Below are 25,064 nucleotides of genomic sequence, written 5' to 3'. Positions count from 1 at the left end.
CCTTTACTGTGGGTGGGACTGTGTTTACATCAACCTGGATTTTTGTTCCCAAGGCCAGGCCCAAAAGTGTGGATAAAGACAGAAGTGAAGAAAATCTTGAGAACCTCAGTCCTTTCAGCATCACTGGTGACTAATTCACCTTTCCTGTTTAACAGAGGGCCAGTATTTTTCTTCTGTTTCTGCTTGTTGTTTACATACTTGAAGAACACTTTCTTGTGGTTAAATGTCTTGCTTTCGTGTTTTGGTGTGCATGGAAAAGGTTTTGTTTGAATGTGTTTCAAACATATCACAAGGTGTGTGCCATCTATACCAGCTTGTTTTTTCCTGTTCAGGAGAGGCAGCAGTGGAAAACAGCAGATGTCAGTATCTGTAGTTCCTATCAGAATATTACAGGTTATGTCTGAGGGACAGCAGTAGCTAAAACAGTTCAACAGCACATTCTTCCTCCAGGGATGCAACAACAAAAATAAATTTGGATGGCTGTGTCTTGTATAAGTAGGTTCCATATGTATATGTGTGTGTGTATACACATACATTCATGTAAAAATAAATATGAATCCATAGTGAAGCTCTATCCATCCCTCAAAGTGTTCTTCTGTTACAGGACCAGGGAATCTTAGGGGCTTCCTCTCAGAGCCATTTGCAGTGGTGCTTTGTAGGGCAGGTCAGAGACTGAGTGGAGAAGACTTGTGTGACAATCCAACTGGAGTGCTGTGTGCAGCTCCAGGATCCTCAGTACAAGAAAGACAAGTGCTTGTTAGAACTGGTCCAGAGGAGGGCCACAAGAATTGTCAGAGGGATAGAACAACTCTTCTATGAGGACAGGCTGAGAGAGCTGGGATTGTTCATCCTGGAGAAGAAAAACCTCTGGAAAGATCTTAATGGAGCCTTTCAATATATAAAGGTGGCATGTAGGAAAGAGAAAGGGAGACTTTTTTCCAGGGCCTACAGTGACAGGACAAGGGATAATAGTTTTAAACAGGAAGAGGATAGGTTTTAGATTGGACATAAGGAAGACTCTTTTTTATGATGAAGGCAGTGAAGCACTGGAGTAGGGTGTCCAGAAAAGTTGTGAATGCCCCATCCTTGTTCAGGGCCAGGTTGGATGGCGATTTGAGCAACCTGGTCTAGTTGAAGGTGTTTGTGCTCATGCAGGGTGTTGAAACTAGACTGCTCTCAATGTCTGTTCCAACTCAACCCACCCTTTATTTCTGTGGTTGCACTAATCAAGGTGAGAACATATACACTCCAACTTATAAGGCCTCTGTCCGAAAATAAAGGAGATTTCTGGATCATTTCAGGTGGAATTTTTTTTTTCCTGCCATGCCTGTCTGGGCAGCCAATAAGGTAGCAGGATCATGAAAGGTCCCAAAATTGTAGAGTGGGTTGAATAATTTAAAGCTGGATATTCTTGTTACTGGAATATGATCAGGAGGTGCTTCCTTCCTCCTACCACCTTTCATTTGTCTGCCTTTGTTGGTAAAAGGCTTTTTTTTCCTGCTATCATTTAAACATCAAGACAGTTCGAGAAGGAAATGAATTCTGGAGTAAAAAGCTTTGTGCAGTGGTGTCAGGTGATAAGGAACAATTTATTTCACGAGTTCATGTAGTTATTGGGGAAGAATTCTGAGGCTTTTTTTGTCTGTAAGGTGTGGATTTTAACAGGAGAGAAAGAGTTCTCATAATAATCCTTAGTTCTCGGTCTAAGGAAGTCTGAAATACTTCTCCTCAATACTTCATCTTTGCTTATTTGCCAGCTGAAACTATGTCATGGGAGAGGAGAATGGTAGTAAAGGAAAGGGTGCTGTTTTTGAAAGGCATGTTCTTTGAGGAGAATGGACTGGTGTAGAGCAAATGGAAAGGTCTATCTTCATGCTTGTTTCTGAGTATGAGATGAGAAAGTCAGTTTTAGCAGCAAGGAAAAGCAGTTTTCCAAAGAGTTGTCTGACAGATGCAGAGTCAGTAGTGATGGGCTTGGCAGAGACATAAGTGGTAGTTAGACCTCTGACTCCTGCAGAGAGGTAGCAGGAGAGAGAGCACTCTTCTACCATTGGTGCCTTTTAAACCACTGCTCTTGGTGAAGGTTTGCTAGTTCTCTTCTAGTCACTCCCTGAAGAAGCTGTTTAAAAGAGTATTACTTGCCAGTGTGTGAAAGGAAAATGTCAGTGCAGGCAAATTTGGATGTCTTGCATCTTGTTCTCAGTGGGCCTACTTTGGTTTATAGCAAATGAGGACCTAACCTTTTTTAAAAACAGGCATTATTTTCTGTTTACAATACTGATTTCTGTGGCAGTTGATAGTTGTCAGTGCACCCCTGTAAGCATGAAAAACATGATCTTAACTTTATTAATTATTAGCACAATACAGTAGCCCAAAGTGTAGCAGAAATAAAGCAAACATATTGATGTCCACCTGCTATCCATTTTCATCTTCAGATGGTGAAGAAACCACATAGATGCTAGTGGTAAACACTTGTGTATTTCAGTATAACAAAATCTGTTTTGGAATACCAGCAAGTCAGTAGCATGGCATGAGTGGCATGCCTTATTATATTGTCTGCATTCCAAAAGAGATGCTGTCACCTCTTCAACCCACCCTCTGCATGTGGAGTATCTTTTCAAAGCAATCTGAGAGTTTTTGCCTAAGCGTTTAAACTGAAGGTCTGATTCAGTAGTTTTATTGTTCGAAGTAGTAGTGCTAAAGGAAGCGTTTTTAATTGGGAGCATTTGGAGGAATGTTTCCATCTTTGTTAAATGTACTCATCCATATAACAAGAGTGACAGCTTTTTCCAGTGACTCAGAGCATCATTAATCCAGAAGGTTAGAGTTATTAGAAGAGATAGCACAGCTCAGAGAGGTTACTCTTTCATCTCTCTAGATGCATCAGAAGGCTAGTGGAGCTGGGGAAATGAGGCAAGGCAGAAGATGGGTCTTCTGTCAGAAGAAGGGACTTGGACAGATGAAGAATGTCTGTTGCTTTGTGTCACAGCAATATATATGTTATTTAGAAGCTGGTGGTATCAGAAGTTGCATCATGACTGAAGAAGCAGTATGACTGAAGGCCAGAACATACGTTGCATGCTCTGAAATAAAGAAAACAGAGAAGTCCAAACCATGTGGTTTAATAAATTGAGTTTCTGGTTTGGTGATGCTGGAATTTATTGATGGCTGTAAGTAATGTGTTCCAGAAACTCTGGTGAATGAGTAAAGAAGAGGGAGGACATTACTGTCATACTCCTTTCATGAGAGTGAGGAGAGATGATGGAGGATTTTTGGCCACTACAAAGCTCTGTTGGGAGTAAGTTGCAGAATTAGTGGAAAATATTCCACCTTAAATCTGAACTACATCTTAATGAAATGTGACCAGTTTTTGGGAGGAAAGGATGGAACACTGAAAATTGTTTGTTTTTGTTTTGGTTTTTATTCCCCTGGATATTCACACTGATTCAGCACTGACTATATTTATAATATTTTTTTCTTTCAAAAAATCCACTCCTTTGACATTAAAGAGGAACAGCTTTTACACTAAGCCAGAAATCTGGAGGATATTTTAAGATCCACCTACATCTTGTGAGATAGTCTTTACTACTCTAAATTAGATTCCCTAAACATGCCAAATATAAGAATGAGTAGAACATATGGATTGGCCAAAGGTATCTGAAGTAGGAGCATTTTTTTCTTCCTGCTACAGCTCAGCCTGAAGTGTGACAGGCACTTTTGGTGACACATTTGTGCAGGAAGGATAGGCTAGAAGCTTTCTCTCTGTAAGAGCTTGCTGACTTCATGACATGATTACATAAAAAGCCATAGGGAATCTGTAAGTTGTTAATGTTTTCAAGGTAGGGCTGAGGCCTTGCTTTTTGGGTTTTTCCTTATACCTATATAGATCTGGTGCAGGCAAGCTTTGGCAAATACAAAAAAAGCCAGTGAGTTCCTTTGTTCTTTGCTATAAATATGGTCATCGATGAACCCTTTTAAAGTCCTTGTTTACAAAAAGTGACGTTTAAGCTTGAGCCCAGGTTCTAGGTCTTTATTAGCTAGTGTTGGGGCCTTATGGATTGCACATCCACACCTTTAGCCAAAATGAATTTTAAATGAGTTGAAACGTACTGACAAACCCTGCAACATGGAGAGGAGTTTAGCAGAAGAAACAATAGTGGATAGTTTCATCAGTTACTCTGATTCCAAATTTTCAGTTTGCTGCAGGGTCTGCCTTGGGCTGGAGTCCCCTCAGGATCAGCTGAGTGCAAAAAATGGCTCAAACACACAGCCTTTCATTATTATCTCTCAAATGGGAGCTGCTGACTCTCTGACCCTTGTTCCATTTCGGGACTAATTCAGACACATATGGAAGTGGGCTCGAACTTTATCCCTTTCCATTGAGTTTGCCACTTCTATGGACTTCACACTGAGGTAGAGGCACCTGTATGCTTAGTTGCACAGTCAAATGAAGCTGTTCCCTGTTGTGTGGATTCTCAGTGCTCTGTTTCCAAAGAGACTGTAACCAGGAACATACAGGAAGAGCTGAAGGTTGTCCAGGAAGGCTGGCTCTCTCCAGCTTCTGGCTCTGAGAAAGCTTTGGAGGAGCAGGGTAAGGAATAGGAATTTTAGCTGATTGAATGATTGACTGCATATTTGTCTTGGCAGGATGTGTCAAGAATCCTCTGAGCTGTAAGCACCTCTCATTTATGCACAATATACATCCTGGGTTTGGAGGAGAAAGGAATATACTGTTTTAATAGAGATTAAAGAATAATGAACAGTGCACAGGTTGCTCAGCTAAAATTATCATTAACAAGTGTGGCAACATCCTTAGGCAAAGGGTTGATTTGATAATGAAAAGCCATCATCCTATCTGAATAGACAGCTATTGGACATAGACTGCCAAGAGATTGTCTGCTGACCTTTTTGAAAATATGAATGCTTAGCTGCAAATGTTTTAAACTCATTCTTTTTGAACTGCCCAGCCTATGAGAATCAGTCAAGAATAGCTTTGATGAGTGTGTGCTGGAAGATGTTCCTTGAGGGGAGAGATTTTTGCACTGGCACACATATTTTACATCACTGCACTTCCCTGTGTGTATTCATATCTCTTTGGGCTCATTTGCACAGTGTTTGTTTCTTTCATTCAAATAATCTGCCTTTGATTAAGCAGGCTTTCAATTCTTTTTAAAAGCCCTGTGGCATGTTAAAGGTTCACTTTTTGATCGTGTTGCATTTTCTGTCTTAGTGTACACAAGTATGTTCAAGGTTATGAATAGAAGATATTTTATAGATACCGTTAGGTTCTAAACCTACACAGGTGGTGCAGAATCACGTTTTTGTGACCATTTTAAGTTGCAAAAGTCACGTGGACACAAAGGTCCATCAGAAGGCAGTAGATTTCATGCACAGATGGACAGGATTGTTTTTTAAATAAGAATTGACTTTTCAGATTGTACATATGATTTACCATTTTTTCACCAGCATATGAAGGAGGCCACACAGAAATCTGTTGAACAGTTTTGACTTAGAGTTTTTTGGATTTAGTCTGAAGGTGTACTGCTATGTGAGAGAAACAGCTACTCTGAATCTAAAGTATATCTGAAAAAAATAGTATGAGAAAACTAACTAAAGTGGAGTCTCTTAAATGGGCAAGTGGGAGGCCCTCAGGCAATGAGAATTTGATTTTCATACTGCTTTCTTACTAATACTGTATGAGTTTAAGTATTTCTTCTTAAGAGATAAACCCCTTTGATTCCCTGAGAGAAAAAGATAGTTAATACCATCTGTAAAAGCCATTAAGTGTTCGTTAGGCCTAAATATAAGAAAAGCCTTTTAACTAGTCACATGGGCAGGAAGGATAAGATGGCTAATATTCAGATATATTCATACAGATTGTCCTCTTTGCCTTTCTGCATTTTGTGGGAAATCTGACTCTTTCATATTGAGGAATGTGGGAAAGATAAAAACTATAAATGTATACCCAAGTTCCTGAACTGCATTTCAGATAATGTAGGGGAATGTAATGTCATGACAAAAACTTTAAATCAGCAAATTAAATGAGCAAAAGCTTCAACTTTCGAGCTGGGTGCCCCTTATTCAGACATCAAATCCGTGTCTTTGAGATTGCATTAAGCTAATGTAGACTGATTTTTCAGAGGTCATTGAGGCTTGCCCTTTACTGGTTCCTTTACTAAATGACTGCAGGGGATCCTACCTATTTTACACTTGCTGATAGGCACTGAAAGGTGACAGTTTAGCCAAAATGAATGAAAAATCATTTAAAAGGATATTTTACTAAATACTGACAGTGTCTGGCTCTACCTATGACCAGCTTGGAGTCATGGTTAGCTATACCATGTGACAATGTCCTCCTGTCCCACAGCTCCTGGTCCAGACTGGGGATTGTCCCAAGCCCTCTGCAGACCCGTTCTGACTTGCAGGCCTGAGGTCTTTCCAAGCAGGGTGTGTGGGCAGAGTGAGGACTCATGCCCTGGCTGGGGAGCCATGAAGTGCTTTCCTGCCCCTTTTAAGACTTGATCTGTAAAATGGTCCCTCAGAATGTTTGGCAAATATTTATGGATTAATCTCAGAAAATTTTAAAACATCCACTGCTGATTCAGATTTGGGTTTTGATGACTGAATTTGCAAAGGTATTTAGCTGTGTAATTTCATTAAAACCAATGAGAACCAGGTCTCTGTCTACTCACTGGGTAAGAGTTGTGAAATTATGCAGGCATTTACTGTGGGTTAATAACTCTAATAACATTTCGCTGCAGTGTTGCTTCTGTGGATTTTTCCTGTTTTGTTTTCTGAAGAGCATATTTGTTTTTTAAAAACATAATGTAACCATCAATTACTGTAATAGCCACTAGAGGTCTACTGATATCAAAATTCCACCAACATCAATTATTTCTGTAAGTATTAAAAATATTTTACCCAAAAGAAAATTCTTCTTACTAAACTATGCCTACTTTGTGAGGTGTATAATTTAAATTATCTGAATTTTTAACTCCTTAGAGTTGTTTTTAATTGTCATATTTAACTGAAGTAGGGAAGAGCTGCAATGTAAAACTCACAACTGAAAAGTGCCTTAAAAGATTGCCAACTATATTCACATAAGTAAGTATATTAAAATGTAATTCACTGGATAGAATATATTTCTTAGTGGTTAACCTTGAAGCAAACACTGTTTTAATGAAATTGTTGTACAATTAATAGCTTCTTATGGCATTATTGAATTCTATATGCCTTTGAGGATCAATTTTATTTCTCAGAAAATAAAACAATCTTCAAACCTTCTTTTAAATTACCTTAGTATGATACCTTGTAAATTTCTAACAGCAAGTGGGAATTAGATTACTGCATTTCCTTTAGGCCTAGTTATTCATCACAAGAACAGGAATGTACTCACTGAGACAAAAGGGATAACAAGTAACATTAATGACTTTTTTCTGGTGACTTCCCCATCAGGTGAAAAATGCTTCTTCTCTGTTGAAACAAACACAAAAACCAAAACCAAATGAAGTGTGTAAATTGCAGTTTCCTGTGATTCATGAGCTCCTTACCTAGAGTTTGTAGGGATTCAAGCTGCAGCATGAGAGGATCCCTTTGAGACCTAGTTAATGGTTAGAGTTGAACATGACTGTTCGTACTCAGCAAAATGTTTTTGCATCCTTTTTGTCATGGCCTAACAAGTCATGGAGCCTGTGAGTCTCATAGGAAGTGTCAGACTCCTCAGATCTCATCTGATGGTGCTTTCGGTTTGGTGTCTGCCAAGTGGAGATATTTTGGTTTTTTTCCTTTTTTTTGAAAGAAGGTGGTATCACAGGCAGTGTCACTGAAAGCAGCTGCAAAGGATACAAACAAAGCCTGATTCAGAACATCTGTAAAACTTCCTGATGTGTGCTAAACTGTATTAGGAGCTTTGTTGGACTGGGATACATCTTAGTGGAAATATTTGTTGTGCATTGTGTGAGTATTGGGTCTTGTAGTGAAATATTGTTTGTGTTCTGACTGTATTGTGACTGCTGTGCCTAGCGCTAGCTCTTACCTTGTGCATAGTTTTCCTCACTCACTGAAGGATGAGGGCTGTGAGAGTGTAGTGACTTCAGTTAGTTCTGTGTGTGAAGTCAGTGGCTTATGGCTGGTAGCTAAAGAAAAGGAAAACCTACAAAGTCTGTCTCTTTTTTCAGACTATTTATTATAACGGGAAAAAATCTGATGGCCACATCTGTCAACCTTAATATTTATGAAGGTATCCAGACCTGCCTCTTATTGGTCAGAGTGCTTGGTATGAGTACACCTCTTTAATAGGAGAGGAAATTGTTAGTGTGATAGCAGAAAAACTCAGCGTAAATGATTAACTAAGGGTTTCCATAAACCTGTGTATAAATGTCCACTGTGTACATAAATCATGCCCAAGATAGTTCTCACTTACTGCCCTTTGTGGAAATATTTAATTTCTCTCCATCCTCAGTTGTAAGAGGAAATGCCACATGAAGAGGTCAACACTTTCCTTAGGAAAGACCAGTGAAATTAGTTCTTTTAAGAATATCCTTTCTTTCTTCATTGGACAGTTGGAGAATAAGTCAAGTCCTTTGTGTGAAAGGCAGAAGAGCAGATTCATTCAAGAGAGTGCTGGGAAGTGTCTCTCTGCACGAGTCTGGAACCAGCATCCCAACAGGGATTCCCCTGAGAGAGCAGGTGGCAGAGCTGCTCTGGCCTTTCTGGGGCTTGAGGGGAAGGTAGTGTGAAGTTGCTGTCAGGGCTCCAAAGAAGTCTTTTTAGTGAAGCTGGTTAGGGCAAAACAGATATAGCCAGAGTAGCTTGGAAGAGTGAGGACAAAGGGTGCCTTCTCCACCCATTTGTCTATCCTGTTCATTAGCGTCCATTCATCTCCTGAATGAGAAATTATTTTATCTGTTTTCATCTAGTGTTGAGAGACCTGGTTGAAAAAAATCTACAGATAATTATAATTGTTACTGTTGCTAGTGTTATTAGTGTTATCATCATCATCATAATCATCTCTCTCTTAATAGTCCCCAGAAATTGTTCTGGTGCTAGGTCCACATGCCGACTTTGTGATGACTGTAGCTTCTGTACAACCCTAAGTTGTTCCTAAAGTGCTGGGCAACAGGCAAAATACTGTGACCATCTGGCTTTCCTCCTGAGCATCCCATATTTGAGAGGAATGAATGCTTAAAAGTGATTAGTGTGAGGGACAGAAAAGAGACAAGATGCATCATGAGCATGGGCTATTATGGTTTTCATATTTAAGTAAAAGCAGATGTAAGCTATGTGAGGCTAACGAGGCATTACTTACAGAGTCTCAATGTGGCAAAACTAATGGGAACATTTTTCTTCTTAGCTCTAAAATATAGTGTCTAAATGGAATTATATGGCAGAAAGGGTGGAGCCAGCATGGCATTTTCTCCAGATGTTTGAATTCCTAGTTATTCTTTTGCCAGAGCTGGTGATTCATCTCTTCAAAGCTTTATTCCCTGTGTCTATGTCAGCAGTATTGTGAACACCTTCACAGTTTCATTTTTGTTTTTTGCAAGTAGTGAGTTTGGGGGGAAAAAAAGAATATTTGGACTTGGAAAATGCACCTTATTATCCCTTTTCCCCTGGGTAGAATGGGGCAAATTTCCATCCTCTGGCTTCCTTTCTCTGCAAGAAGAGGATGAGGAATCAAATGGCAGTTCATTAGCACTCAGTGTGCTTACTACTGTCTCAGGCTGGAACCTCTGCCAGGAACAAAGGCATTAGAAGTAAATGAGAAGAATACTGCAAGACTGCAAGAAACCCAACCCTTTCTCAAGCTGGCAGATATAGAATCATAGAACTTGGTGGAAAAGATCATTGAGTCCAACACTAACCCAGCACTGCCAAGTCCGCCACTAAATCATGTCCCTGAGTGCCACATCTACATTTCTTTTAAATACCTCCATGGCTGGTGGCTCAACCATTTCCCGGGGCAGCCTGTTCCAATGCTTGACAACCCTTTCTGTGAAGAAATTGTTCCTTGTAACCAATCTATAACTCCCCTGACACAACCTGAGGCCATTTCATCTTGTCCTGTCACTTGTTATCTGGAAGAAAAGACTGACCCCCACCTGGCTACAGCCTCCTTTCAGGTGGTTGTAGAGTCCTTTTCTCCAGGCTGAACAACTGCTCTCACTCACAACTGAGCTCACTCAGCTGCTCTTCATAGGATTTGTGCTCCAGACCCTTCACCAGCTCTGTTGCCCTTCTCTGGACATGCTCAATGTCTTTCTGGGAGTGAGAGGCCCAAAACTGAACACAGGATTCGAGGTGTGGCCCCACCAGTGTCGAGTACAGAGGCATGATCACTCTCGTCCTGCTGGCCATGCTACAGGCCAGGATGCCATTGGCCTTCTTGGTCACCTGGGCGCACACCTACTCATGTCCAGTTGGCTGTTGACCAACACCCCCAGGTCCTTTTCCACTGAGCCACTTTCCAGCCACTCTTCCTCCAGCCTGTGGTGCTGCCTGGGGTTGTTGTGACCCTGGTGCAGGACCTGGCACGTGGCCTTGTTGAACCTCATATCACTGGCCTCAGCCCACTGATCCAGCCTGTCCAGATCCCTCTGCAGAGCCTTCCTGCCCTCCAGCAGATCAACACTCCCACCCAACCTGGTGTAATCTGTGAACATACTGACATGGCATTTGATCCCCTTGTCCAGGTCATTGATAAAGACATTAAACAGGACTGGCCCCAGTACCGAGCCCTTGGGAACATCACTGGAGACTGGTTGCCCCATGGATGTATCTCCCTTACCACCACTCTCTGGGCTCTCTGGCCATGCAGCCAGTTTTTTACCCTGTGAGCTCTGCACCCGGCCAAGCCATGAACAGACAGATTTTCTGCAAGAATGCTGTGGGAGCCAGTGTTGAAAGGTTTACTGAAGCCCAGGTAAACAACATCCACAACCTTTTCCTCATCCAGTAAGCAGGTCACATTATGATAGAAGAAGATTTTGTCAGTCAAACAGCAGCTGCCTTTCCCTAATCCATGCTGACTGGGTCTGATCCCTTGGTTGTTCTGTATGTCTGTGTCACGGCACCCAAGATTATCTGCTCCGTGACCTTCCCTGACTCTGAGGTCAGACTGACAGGTTGGTAGTTCCCCAGATCTACGTTTCTGGCCCTTCTTGTAGATGGGTATCATATTGGCCAACCTCCAGTCACCTGGGACCTCCCTGATTAGCCAGGACTGCTGGGAAATGATGGAAACCAGCTTGCTGAACTGTTCTGCTGGCTCTGTCAGTACCTTTGGATAGATTTTATCTGGCTCCATGTGTGTGTCTAAGTGGTGTAGCAGGTAGCTGACTATTTTCCCTTGGGTTATGTAGGCTTACTCTTCTCTCCATCCCTGTCTTTGGGCTCAGGGGCTGGGTACTCTGAGAATTTACTATTGGACTGAGGCAAAGAAGGCATTAAGTACCACAGCCTTTCCCGATTCTTTGTCACTGTACTTCCCCCTGCATGCAGTAAAGGATGGAGATTGTCCTTAGCCCTTGTTTTGTTGCTGATGCATTTATAGAATAATTTTAACTGTCTTTTATGGCAGTAGCCAGATTATATTCTAGTTGGGCTTTGGCCCTTCTAGTTTTCTCCTTCCTTGCCTCATGACATACTTGTAGTCCTCCTGAGTTGCCTGTCCCTTCTTCCAAAGGTCATAAACTCTCCTTTTTTCCCTAAGTTCCAGCCAAATATCTCTGTTCAGTCAGGCAGGTCTTCTTCCCCACCAGCTCATTTTTTGACATATGAGGACAGCCTGCTCCTGTGCCTTTAAGATTTCTCTCTTGAAGAATGTCCAGCCTTCCCCGACTCCTTTACCCTTCAGGACTGCATCCCAGGGATGATGTTAACCAGTCTCCTGAGCAGGCCAAAGTCTGCCCTCTGGAATTCAAGGTGTTCGTTCTGCTGGCACCTCTTCTTACCTTTCCAAGAACTAAAACGGTAATTTCAGGATTGTTGTGCCCAAAACAGCCTCCATCCATCCCAGCACCCACCAGTCCTTCTCTGTTCACAAACAAGAGGTCCAGCTCAGCATTTGCTCTAGCTGGCTCACTCACCAGCTCTGTCAGAGAGCTTTCTTCTACACTTTGTGGGAACCTCATAGACTGTCTCATCTCTGCTGTGCTGTATTTCCATCAGACATCAGGTAAGTTGAAGGCCCCCAGGAGCCTTCAAGAGATAACAAGAGATAGTGATAGTGAGAGTTCTCCCTTACACCTTTAGAATATTTCATCTGCCTCTTCATCCTGTTTGGGTGGTCTATAACACAATCCCACCATCATATCGGCCTTACTGGCCTTGCCCCTTATTCTTTCCCACAAACACTCAGTTGTATCGTCACCCTCATTAAGCTCCAGTTGTTGCTGCTGCACAATGGCTTCCAGCTCCTCCTGTTTGTTGCCAACAAGTTTGACTAAATTATCAAGAAAAGCTTTTGTTTTGGTTTGTTTGTTTGTTTTTAGGTTTTTGGTTTTTTGTTTGTTTGTTTGTTTTCCATGTTTTAATTTCGGTTCTCCAGAAAATGTGGTTGATTTTTAGGAGAGCTGTAAGCAGAAATGCTCAATCAAGCAAGACCCAATGAAACACTTAAATGAAATGCAAAAATCCATTTTGCTTAACAATGCAGATTTGGGGATTTATTTATACATATGCGTATGTTTATGATTTCTCTAATGATTTTGAGAATCTTTGGCTTCTAATTTGGGGCACTTGATATCGTGAAAGTGAAACTTATGGAGCAGTAATTCAGGTTTCTGAAGTTCTTTTCACTTCATCTGTGAAATCAGAAACTTTGGCAACTTAAATTAGATGCTGTGTTCATATTAAATGCATTTATTAAATGCCAGAGATAGAGTGAACTGGACATGGATACTATGCTGAAAAAAGCCATCTATGGTGCTGGTTTTATTGACTGAATTGACATACTGTGTATTTCACTTAAGGCGAAAACGTCTATAAATTAAGTAGCCTCAGGCCTGTGGCTTAGAGACAGGACCTGGGTCTGTGTGCTCCAAGCTGGGCAAAAGAAAGCCTTGGAAAGGGTTTCCCTCTGGTATAGAGTAATATACATATAAATATGTGCAGGGAAAAGATGACTTTTCTATATACCATAGATTCAGTGACTGGAATACTAATGTCCCTGTGTGAAGCCTTTACTTGCCATGACAGCCTAATGAGACACTGACAGTGGCTGTCTGCTTGTCCTGAGTGAATGTCCTGCATTATGTTGTTTGTGTTGTACTGCAGGATGCTGAAGTGAGGTTGTCTGACTGCTGTCCCCTCGGGAAGCTCAGGAAGAGATGTGCTGAATCTCCCAGGAGGCTATCCTCAGAAATAGTTTTCTACCTAAATAAATACCATCTCCTGGGGATCTTCTGGAATAGTAACCAATGCATGACTGCCAATATCTTTTCATACTGTGAAATTTTAAAGCCTTAACTTAACACATCTATAATATGAAGACACAGCTAGGATGCATCCTCTTTTTGCTATATTATCATTTACTGACGGAACAGTCTTGCCTTCCTACCTGTTTGTGCATGTAACTTCAGCTGTATACACTTCATGCTGTTTGGGACTAAGCTTTCTTAAGGACTTATGTTATTCTTATTTACCATACAAAAGCTGAGGTCATCTGTGATGTGTTCTCTGATACTTCTTAGATGTGCATGCTAAACAGGAGAGGGAAGTGTTTAAAGCGTTTTGCAGTATTCCTGTATAGGATTTCTTAGCTGGAAATACATATCTGTGCATCCTGAAAGTCTGTAGCATAAGTCCAGTTCATCAGAGCCACTAATGTGAGCTTTAAGAACAGCTTGTACTTCTGCAGAAGAGTCTGATAGCTTTAAATGGAAGAGTAGCAGATTTAGACTTCCCAGTCTGCAGCTTGTAAATCTTTTATACATAAATTGATCTCATATTTGTACACTTAGGGAGAAATGTTAGCTAAAAATCTTTCCTGCTTCTTAAAACTCTGTTTAAACACTGCAAAAAATTTGCATACAGAATATGAATTCATTATCATGTTATGTTCTGTGTGCTTCCTCAAACTTAATTGCATTATCACACCTTGAAAATGGATGTTACAAAACAAATACTATCACGAAACGCTCTAGGCCTAGAGAAGACACGATGAAGAAAGGTCTATAATAGAAAGAGGTGTGAAATTAAGAGTCATTAAATAAACTCCTGGACATTTCAGTTTGGAGAAAAATATGCCTGAGGGAGTGGTATGACAGAGGTTTGTACAGTTGTAAGTGGTGTGTAGTGTCAAACATGGTATTATTCTATAGTGTTTCTCATACTGTAAAAATTGGGTCACAATAAAATGATCAGGCAGTGAGATCATAAAAATCATAAGATGTTTTGCACGCAGACAATCACTAAGGTGAGGTATTAGTGTCACAGAATGTTGCAGAAGCAAAAAAATCCAAAGCGAGCATAGTCCTGAAGCATAGATCAACTGATGGCTATTCAGTATATTTTTAAAAAACCTTCGTCAGAGAAGATGATAAAGCGTTGATTGCTGGAAGCTGCAAGGATGTAGTAGGAGAAGGATCATTGTATTTTACTATTCCTACAGTCTTTTGCCCAATATCTACTTAAAATTGGGATATTTGGCCAGATGAATCCTTGCTTGACCCACTGTGATTATTTGTGCTTGTTTTTGGATTTTTGCTCTTTGATTTTTGGTCTACGTTGTACTAATTATCCTCATGAACTGACATGAAGACTGACTGTAACCTAAATCTTTGTCTTACCTCTCCCTATTGCTTAATACAGTTTTTGCCATCAGTGAAGCAGAATTCTTTATGGAAAAGGATGATTGTTTCGTACTAAAATGCTCAATACAACTATCCTGAGGCTTTTTAGAGTCTGTTACTGCTGACAATTTGCTGCTCTTCTTTTTTTTAATGGAGACTATGTTGTTAGATGCACCAGTAGTTACACAGAGAAACAAATGTACCTCTGAAAAAATTATCCTTTTGGTGTGGTAGAAAAAAACAGCTAAACAGCAAAAATAGCACTGTGGAACTGACCAGTGTGCAAGTCCTGCTCTGGTCATGAGAGGGGGAGATGAAGATTCAGGGATTCAATGGGTTTGCATTTCTTTCCTAGTAATCTTTTCCCTGGTCAAGTCTCTTTATTTTTTTTGGTTTTGTTTCTTGTCTGGAGAATGGAAGTGATAATACTGCTTTAAATCCATGTATTTTCTATCTTGTCTTGCTTGATTCAGCAGTAGGCTTTTATGCCAGGGGTTTTATGGGTACGCACATGTATGGGTGCAATGCCTGCCATAATGGTGACCTGATACAAGCGGGAACGTGTAAGTGCTAATGCAGGCACATGTGCATGTATGTATGTTAAACAGAAATTCCAAAAAAAAACCCCAAACTAACCAACCGAAAGAAAAACTATTTGAGGACAAAGAAAAGGCAGGTCCTTGGCTCTTCACTGGTGCGTTTTTTCTCTCTCTTTATTTCCCCTCTTGTACTCTGCTGACACGCTCACTTTCTTTTCCTTAACCTTTCTCAGATGGCAAGAGCAATCTCTCTAAAACAAAAGCCTGTCTCTGTTTGATGACGCTCATTAAAAGAAAAAGTAAACTGTGAGGAGTCACTACCTGAACTGTGTGTGCCTGCCTCCTCCAAACAGGCACTCGAGTGCTTAGGTGTGCTCCTCAGGGGTTGCTCCATGCTGCAGCTGGAGCTGCTTGTGCCCACCCTCATCTCCCTCTTTGTACAAAGAGTGACACACTCGTACATGTGTTGGAGGCAGAGCTCAGTGGAGACGCAGGTGTTGCAGGCAGCCCTGCAAGATGTGCCTACTGGCAATGTCAAACCAGTGTACCAGCTCTACAAAAGCAAACTAGAAGCGCACATCCAGCCTTCTCATGAGGAACCAGTACCCCAGGGCACTGGCTCTAGAAAGTGATTCTCTGTGTATCCATGGCCTTTTAGTGATTTGGTGGCAGGAAATGTGAACGAAAATTTAAAAAAAACAAAATCAAAGGGACTTTGTCAGTGAAAATCTGTAAGTCTGAGATGCAGGGGGAAAATGTTGCCCTTCTCATTTTGGTGTAATAAAAGCCTTTATGTAATGTGAACGTTGGTGGGGAACAGTCTTCCCGAATCGTGTTTACTAGTGGGAGTTTCAGAAGCGATGCGTGGGTGGGAACTAACAATAAACCCCCCCACATCTCACTGCTGCACGGCATGGATGAGACCAGGCTGGTAGCAACAGTCATCCATGTTACCCTCATCTGTTTTGTGTTCCACAGGGGACATTAGGCTTGTTGGTGTTTCTGTTCTAGACGATGCCCTACGGACGTGATATCCCTTTCCCCCTCCCATTCCTCCTCTACACTGAATACTCTTAGGTCAGTTTTATGGCACTGTCCCCTCTCTGTGCCTGTTAGATATTCCTTAACACTGATATCTATCTGTGAGCATTAGCTAGCGGATGGAGTAAGCTGAGGTTTTGGCCCAGGTAATTCTCTCATGTCTCAACTTCGTTTGTCTTTCTTATCTGCAGTGCGTAAGTGGTTCACTTCAGGGTCGATGCCCTTGGAATATTTTCTTCATAGCATTCTTTGAGTCTAATGCCAGCTGTATTGAATCAGTCAACTGCCTTCTCTTCTGGTGAGAATGTAAGATAACAGTTTAAATGAGCATTACATAATTCCCCTCTAGAAACTGGTTTAGCTGTTGCACCTACCCGGGCCAAAGAATTATTCTTTCTATACCTGCTGATGAAGCTTAACAGAGCTTTGGAACTAGGTGGAAAAATCAAGAGGAAGTAAAGTTTTCACATTCTTCCTCATTTCCTTTTGACATGCTACTGCTTCATCATCTCATCAAAGTCTTCCAGAGGTGCATCTCATAGCAAAGCAAAGAACCAATGCAGGTATTTGGATACAGATCAGCTGTGCTTAAAAGGTCTTACCTGGTGTTTGTGAAGCATCTGTTTTACAGCTTGCACTTTCTTTAGCCTCACCATATTCTCTTCCTCAGTTGTCATTCAGCAGCCATGGGGTAACATGAGTAAATTTCTTTCAAGTATACTGATGTATACTGAACCAGAATGAAAATGTGAATATTCAATTCTTTTCCCATATTGGGTGTTCCTTGAGTATGATGCTTTGTCAAGCCAAAGCTGGATGGCATATCCTTCTTGCCTCTTTATAGATATGCAGAGAAATAGAGCATAAACTGCTTCACTTTTGATTTTGGTATTTATGGTCTTATACCAAATATTTATCCTTAGATTTTTAAAGATAAGGAACTGGGATGCTTTCTTGTCACTTTTCTGGGCCACTAGCTTTTCGTATTCCGTCATCTTGATTTCTCTGTGTGTCTGTCATAAATGGCAGCTCCATGAGAAACATCATCAGCAAGTATGGTTTATGTGAACTTTGTTATTTACTGTGATCTTTGAGACAGAAATTACTTAAAATGTTTGCTCTGAATTCATAATTAATATAGTGACAGAACAAGGGGAAATGGCTTTCGATTGAAAAAGAGTACCTTTAGATTAGATATTAGGAAGAAATTCTTTCCTGTCAGGGTGGTGAGGCACTGGAACAGGTTGTCCAGAGATGTTGCTGATGCCCCATCCTTGGAAGTGTTCAAGGCCAGGTTGGAGGTGACTTTGACTTCAGATATCTGGACTCGTGGAAGGCATCCCTGCCCATGGCAGAGGGGCTGGAATTAGAGGATCTTTAAGATCCCTTCCAAGCCAAACTATTCTATGATTCTGTGATTCTGTGAAAGCTGTTCAGGGAGCTTTAAATGGAGCTTGCTGCTTGGCACGGTTGGGAAAGGGGCATTTTTGGTCTTTCCAATTGTTTGTTTACAGAAACTTCAGTCATTTCACTATGTGTTGTTGCATCCATTTCCAACTTCTTTAATGTCAGTGTCTTTCTCCTCAACAGTAACTTAAATTGATATATATGGGAAACGAAGCTGTACATTTCTAAAAAGACCAAGTATTATATAATTGAAAACCAGACTTCCTGTTACATTGAAAACAGACCTAAACACATGCAAACACAGAAATGCACAGGAGGTCATCCATAGGACTGTAGTGACATGATTTGGAGTAATAAGAAGGAAATTTGATGCAGCTTCTAAAATTAATTTCATTTGAAACCATGAGCAGTACAAAAAGCATTTATCATACTGATAATATCCCATTATGTCATAAATATGATTAATGAAGCAGAAGTTACTTCAATAAAGCTAATCTAGATTAAGTTATCCTTTCTTAACTAAAGGTAGTATTTAAATTTCTTCAGTGCTCCAACAACAAAAACTTAGACTTCCTGGATTTTTAAAATCAGCTGAAAAAGTCAGACTGCAGAGTGTGTCATAGAGATGCTGCTTTCTGACTGAAATGATAATACTGAAATAATAAAACAGTAAATACCCTGGATGTTTTAATTTTTTTTTGTCTGAAACCAACTGCATGATACCTTGCCCATTTGGATAGCTTATGCATGAAGGCATGAGCCTGTAGAGCAAAATTCACAATAATAAGCACAAATTTGCTTCTTTAATAGTGTTAAAGGTAAATATTAGAATCAGAGAACGATAGAATATCTCAAGTTTAAAGAGACATATAAGGATCATGAAGTCCAACTCCCTGGACTGTCAGAACTCACAGAACTGTCTAAACATAAATCATATCGCTAAGAGTGTCATCCAGGCACTCCTTGAACTCTGACAGGTTTCGTGCTACAACTTCAGAGTATACTTCAACACTGTATGTCAGCAAGAGCACTGAGCTTGCAAAACATACGTTTGTAAATGAGCTCTGTTATCTCTCAGCGTGAATAGGTTCTACATTTCAGAACATTCGCATTTGTCCAAATTTACATGGTGCTGAACGCAACCTTTTTGTGATAGTACCCAGATCGTACTTAATTTAAATATTTTAAGTACAGGTGCCTTGAATTTCCTAACTGGGAATGTAGAATTTAATGCTCACACTTATATTTAGGTAGAGAAAAATTGATCTGACCTTCAAACATCTTTCATTGAAATGGAAGGTAGCAGATGTGAATCTTGCAATGTTGCAGCTGGTATCCAGGGAGCTGTAGATGAAAAAAATCAGAGGCCTTCACTGGTCACATTGGTACAAAACTGTCCTGAAGAACAGGGCTTCTCTGCAGGAGCACAGTAACACAGTGTCCTGTGGAGTGATGAAGCATCAGGAGCTCAAACCAGTTAGGAATCAAAAGTGTTACTGTGTGAAAGATTCGCTGAGCTTGTGGCTAGTGTAGGGTACACCTGTGTGTGTGTGGTTCAGAAAAGGGTCAGGGTTTGCAAGCTTGAGCACTGGAACACCTGGACATCAGGAGGAATTTCTTCATGGAATGGGTTTTTAAACATTGGAATGGACTGTCCAGAGAGGTGGTGGCATCTCTGTTGCTGGAGGTGCTCAAGAAATGACTGGATGTGACACTTAGTGCCATGGTCTAGTTAACAAGGTGTTGATTGGTCAAAGGTTGGACTCAATGATTCAGAGTTCTTTTTCAAACTAATTGATTCCAGGATTCTGTGAAAATGGAGCTGGATGGCAGGAGGATGAGTCAGGGAAACATGCTCCCTCTCTTCTCCATCATGCCTGTGGCTGTTGGCTCGTGTCAGGGTTGGGAGAGTATATCTGTTATTTTCCTCTTGCAGAAGACTGTTAAGGGCTTATTGCTGGAAATATTATGTATTTCAAAGTAATTGTTATTTTCTTATATCCTCTTTTTGAATAAGAATGTCCATCAGACAGAAGTATGGTGTAATCTTTTATTGTTGGTCTCACTCACCAAAGACTGTACTGCCACAAAGTGGTCAATGTAACTCACAGAATCACAGAATATGTGAATTTAGAAGGCATCTCTGGAGATTTCTGAGTCCAATCCCACTGCCTGTTTAAAAAAGTTACAAAATTCAGTTTTTAGAAGCTGTAGAAGCAACAGACATTTGAAAGAGCACTTTTATCTTTCTAGGTCTCTCCACCACTCCCAATCTGATAAACTAATCTTACAGTCTAGAGAAAAGAACATCTTCCTGAGACATCTGACCTCATCTTGCATTTATGATCTCAGTGTAGAAATAATTCAGTTTAATGTTGTTCAGTGTTGTCCATTTCTCACAATGGGGTAGCTTTATCCCTTCAGCGAGTACTTCTACATTTTTACACTATATTCATAAAATGCAAAGCATTTGCTTAAAAGGATAAAATTGTATTAGAATTTTACAAGTACAGACTGTTTTAGTTTTTCTGTATAAATTCCTTTGTCTATTAGAATGAAATCACAGCACTTTTTATCATTTTGAATATTAAAAAATCCTATCCTCTGAAAAGTGTCATTACTTACAAAATAATTTGATTCAAAATTCATGAACACTGATTTTGCCGATACCTAGTCCTATTTGTAAACCTTGAGTAAAGTCAGTGAACTGAGAGAAACTACAGGGATGGAAACAAAATGTGAGAGGTCCTGATTGCTTAAATGACCCAGTGGTAAAATTACAGGTGGGAAATGCTTAATTGTTTGACACATTTAAAAAAAACTCATAAACCAGATTGTGTTTAAGAACAATTTTGTTACAGTCTTGAAGCAAAATAGCAAAACTGTCTTTTTCATTTTCAAATTAAGGTGTATGCAGGTGATCATGTCTGTGCCATTAGTTCTGTGCTCAGAATATGAAGTCTGAGTGTTTGCTGTCAGAAGGTGGTGGTACAGCTTGCACTGGTGTAGGCTGCTGCTTGATGTATCACTGCACAAGGACTGAAGGTCACTCTGTTCTGTGTAACAAATTCATCTGACAAAAGCAGGATCTCAGTTTCCAAGATATATTTAAAAAGAGAAAGGAAAGGGTAGGGAATTAGGGGATTTAAAGCCCCAAATCACAGGTTTGATCCTGTAAAGTACTGGGCACTGTTGCTCTATTTCAGCAAGACTTACATGTGCTTAAACCTTTTGTTCAGGGCTCAGCATTTAGCACTGTTTAATCTCAAATGAATAGTTCTTAAAAAAAAGAGTGATATTTCCTTTCATCCACAGGTTTCAAAGGACTCTGTGAACAGCTATGTATAGAAATTATATAATAAAAATGAGAATTCAATTATGATTTCACAGTTAAGCAGCATAGTCAAGAAAAAGACAGGAAATCAAGACAAAAACCTTCACTTTCTCATGTCCACCTTTCATGTTGAACCTATATATAGTTTTATTTTCCTGTCTTTTTTCGTGTTTATTTTCAATGTGAAATCCTCAGACTCCTCATTTGAGGCCAAAGCTGTGAACTCATGCAGAAACGTAGGACAGGATGTGTCTTCTGAGCTCCCACATCTTGTCTTTAAACTGTAGGTGTCCTGTTGAGAGGAGAAGGGGCTGTTGTGTATTCACCTCTCATCCTCTTCCAAGCAAGAGGGTAAACAGAGAGCAAAACTCGGACTCCAATCTTGATAAACGTAGATTCTACCTTTGAAAAAGCTAGGAGAGACCTATGAGAGGAGTTGGGGGCATTTTCTGCTGAGGACCTAGACATGGTTATTCTACTCAAGTCTTAGAAGCGTGCTGCTTTCATCCTGGTATGTTACACTTAAATGTTGTTTCTTAGTTAGAGTAGACTACTTAAACATATGTCCTCAGCTTTCATTTTATCTTATCCCCTGTTCTGGCATGCTCTACCTGGGTTCACCAAAACAGTTGCTTTTTCCTGGATATACCCAGGGATATATGGATGCAATAGGAATACCTGTGAGCTCTTGGATGTTCCAGGAGATCTCCAAACGTCACTCATTTAAATTGCTTTTGTTACTTCACATGTGTGTAAGAGGGTGTATTCCTGCTGAGAGAATGATTTGGGTATTCATCTGAAATAAAACACAAGATGTTTTTGCTAGAAACAAAAAGAATATGGTCAAGAATAATTTGGAACCCAATTTAGTAACCGGGTGCTACTCATTTAGGGTGCCAACAGGGGAATCCATTCCCTATCCAACAACTAAAGGAACATACTTACGTTTTGTATCTGGCTGAAAGACTGGATTTCCAGAAACAGGATGCAGCATTACTGAATGGAAGATCTGCACATGAGCACTGAGAAATGAGTGTTTGCATTCTAGGGCAATATTTACTGATTTCTACAGTCATAGCTTGTGAAACAAAAAAGAAACAGAACCTTACTTTCATTAACCATAATAGTAGTTTAGCTATTTTCACAGCATTAATCTTGCTGTTAACTGTTCTTTTCACATTGTGTGGAGACAGCATGTGACAGGAAAAATCTGTAACATCGTTCAACATCTGATTATATGCCCTTTTTCCTCAAAACCAATTTGCATACCTACAAATATCAGTGTTTCCCACTGGAATTGAAGGTGTAAAATATTGTCTTTCAAGCCAAAAGTTATTTAGGCAAAGATTTTGCAGTATTTGGGAATTCTAGCTGGATGATTTCAAAAGCAAATCCATATGTCGCTTACATGATTTGGCATTTCTCCAGTTGGATAGAACTTGAGTGGAAAAGTGGAAAAAAAAAGTAAATCCTAACACTAATTAGATGATAATAAATACAGGTGCTATACTGTGTGGTGTAATTCATCTTCATAGCAAGCTGTGGGATGAGTCAGAGCCAGCAGATTCTGAGGGATACTGTTTTGTATATATATATATATATTCCCGACATGCTAAAATCCAAATTAAGGTAAAACTTTAAAGGGTTGTGTAACACTGAGATACTTTTCAAGATTATGGAGGTGTAATATTGTCTAGCCATGGGAATTGTAGGGGCTTTTTTTGGTTGGGTTTTGTCAGAGGGCTTCTCACTGCAAATAGAATTAGTGTAGTACCAGGATAAAACCAGTGATTTGATGATCATTTGGAGATCCTGGCCCAGGCTTCCACATGCCCCCATCCTCCCACACCTCCCAAAAATTTTCTTACACATTCCGGTCATCAGGGTTCCTCCCCAACATGGCACCTTCCCTCTCCAGCCAAATTCTTGGCCTTATGTGGTTTGCCAAGGCTAAGTTAGTTGGGACTAACCTGCCAACTGTCCTGTATAACTTGCTTTAGAGGGAAAGCTGTTGTACATCTTCCCACTGTTTCATCCACCCCCACCTTCCCTGCCTACAGGAGTTCTGGCTAAATGCAACCCCTGGGCTCCTTCTCTTTCTTGTGTCAGAGACCTTCATGGAGGTTCTGTTCTTTTAAAATTTCCAGAGAGAGAAGTGGACTCAGATGGTGTGGATTTGGCTCATCTACAGCTCTTTTGTACTTGGATGGGTTAAGCCTTTACATGTACTGAGGGGACTGGCATTGCCTGATGAGGGGGTGTTGAGTGTGTGGCTGCACATGTTAGATGCTCAAAAGTGAAGGCACAAAGGAGACAGGAATCTGTCCTGGGCAAATGAATGTTTTGCAAATATGATTAGAAACTGAAAATTCTCGGTTGCTGTGTCTTTAAGGTAAAAGCTCACTGAGACATGCTTGTTTCTGAAATAACAGGAGAAGACACAGTCATGCTCCAGCCTCCAGGAATTTACCACAATAATGCATTGTGTGGTTTTGCAAGAGAAATTAAAACACAAAGAAAAACTCTCTGCATGAAAATTTGATTGAGCAATTAAAAACGTGTAAATAATTGAAAGGCAGGAACTAAAAAAGCTTTCTATTATTCTCATTGAGAAAAAAATCTTTAAAGCGTAGGATTCAGACATTATTCTGGGGCAGAAAATAGCTGATATTTACAGTATAGATTACTCAATTTTCGTTTGCCTGATGAACAGGGCTCCCAAAGCTTACTGTGGCTGTTGTGTCGTTTGTATGAGACACGTGGCTGCTGTGCCTTGCTTTTCTCGGTGCCCCCTCCCCCATCGGCAGAACCCTTTAAGCTCCAAACACAGATGTTACACTGAGCTCTTTGTGTGCATGTGTGTGTATAAGCATGTGTGTGTATGAGCATAAAAGCGTGCCCAATATGCTGGAAAACCGAAGCTGAAGCACAGGACTCGGCTTGTGACTGTATTACAGTGAGGTATTAGTGTGGACCAAGTGTAGGACTAATGTGTATGAAAGAGTAGTGGTTTAAAAGCAGCCACACTTAAATCAGCAATTTAATGTAAGGAGGGATGGCAGTTTCATTAAATAATGCTATGATCTCTCAACCATATTCTTAACTAGTAATCTCCCCACAGCAAAATACATAGCTAATCAACCTCCTAGCCTGTCAGTAAACTTGCAGGGGAATTAAATCCTGGAGGAAGAAGCCCGTAGCCCCGGAGGAAGGCTGAGTGCATGTTTCACTGTCGTCTTTTCAGCTCATCTCAGTGGTCCCACTGCTAGAATGTGCTCTGTTGTCATGGCAACCCCATCTCCTACTTCCTACAGGAAAGATTAGCTTGTACTGTGCACTGGAGAGAATTTAGGGGAAGTCAAGCTAATCCCTGGGTGCACTGCAAGAGAAAGGTTGGACCTCGCCTGAGGGATGCTGTATCTGCAATGATAGAATTGGCCTGCCACAGACACTGGTATTTAAGTTGAAGAGCAGAATTCACAGTAAGTGTCAGATCCTCCAGAGAGGAATATTGAATGAGGTTTTCTAAGTCTTGGTGAAGACTGTCCCATGCCAGCAGTGGAATGACAGCAGGAGGCTGTGTGTGGAATACCAATGTGTTTCACCCATTCAGGTGGTATTTCAAATATAGATTCAAAGCCTCAGTTCCCTGGAAACTAGGTGATAAAATTTTAAAACATCATTGTGAGATGCGCACATAGAAACCTGAAGCGTGTCTCATTTGGTGCATCAAGCTGAACAAGTGAGGATGGGCATGCCTTACAAATTGTGTATGCACTGTGCAGTGTGCTTAAGAATTCCTGAGTGCTGAAAAATAAGCGGGAAAGTGTGAGGAAACTGGTCTGTGTGTGCTGCAAACTCAACTGCAAAAGTGCTGAACTATCAAATTAAGTATAAAAATTTACAACTCCTGATTCAGTCTTGTTTTTTCTTCATATAAAAACTCAGACA

General features: G+C 40.5%; 1 protein-coding gene across 5 annotated transcripts in view; it reads left to right on the top strand.

The window, feature by feature from the left end:
• NOL4 (nucleolar protein 4) overlaps window positions 1-25,064 on the top strand; it is a 190,314-nt gene that overhangs the window by 66,108 nt on the left and 99,142 nt on the right. Inside the window, exon 1 of one of the 5 annotated variants that reach the window (XM_032124501.1) lies at window positions 24,512-24,595. The exons of the other annotated variants lie outside the window; for them this stretch is intronic. The gene's annotated coding sequence lies outside the window, so the exon portion shown is untranslated. Of the gene's footprint in view, window positions 1-24,511; window positions 24,596-25,064 lie in introns of those variants that run through there. 5 annotated transcript variants of the gene reach the window in all.

The sequence above is a fragment of the Corvus moneduloides genome, chromosome 1, assembly GCF_009650955.1.
Source record: "Corvus moneduloides isolate bCorMon1 chromosome 1, bCorMon1.pri, whole genome shotgun sequence".
NCBI classification, from domain to species: Eukaryota; Metazoa; Chordata; class Aves; order Passeriformes; family Corvidae; genus Corvus; species Corvus moneduloides.
Note: the sequence above shows the minus strand (reverse complement) of the source record. Positions and strands in the feature narration are given on the sequence as shown.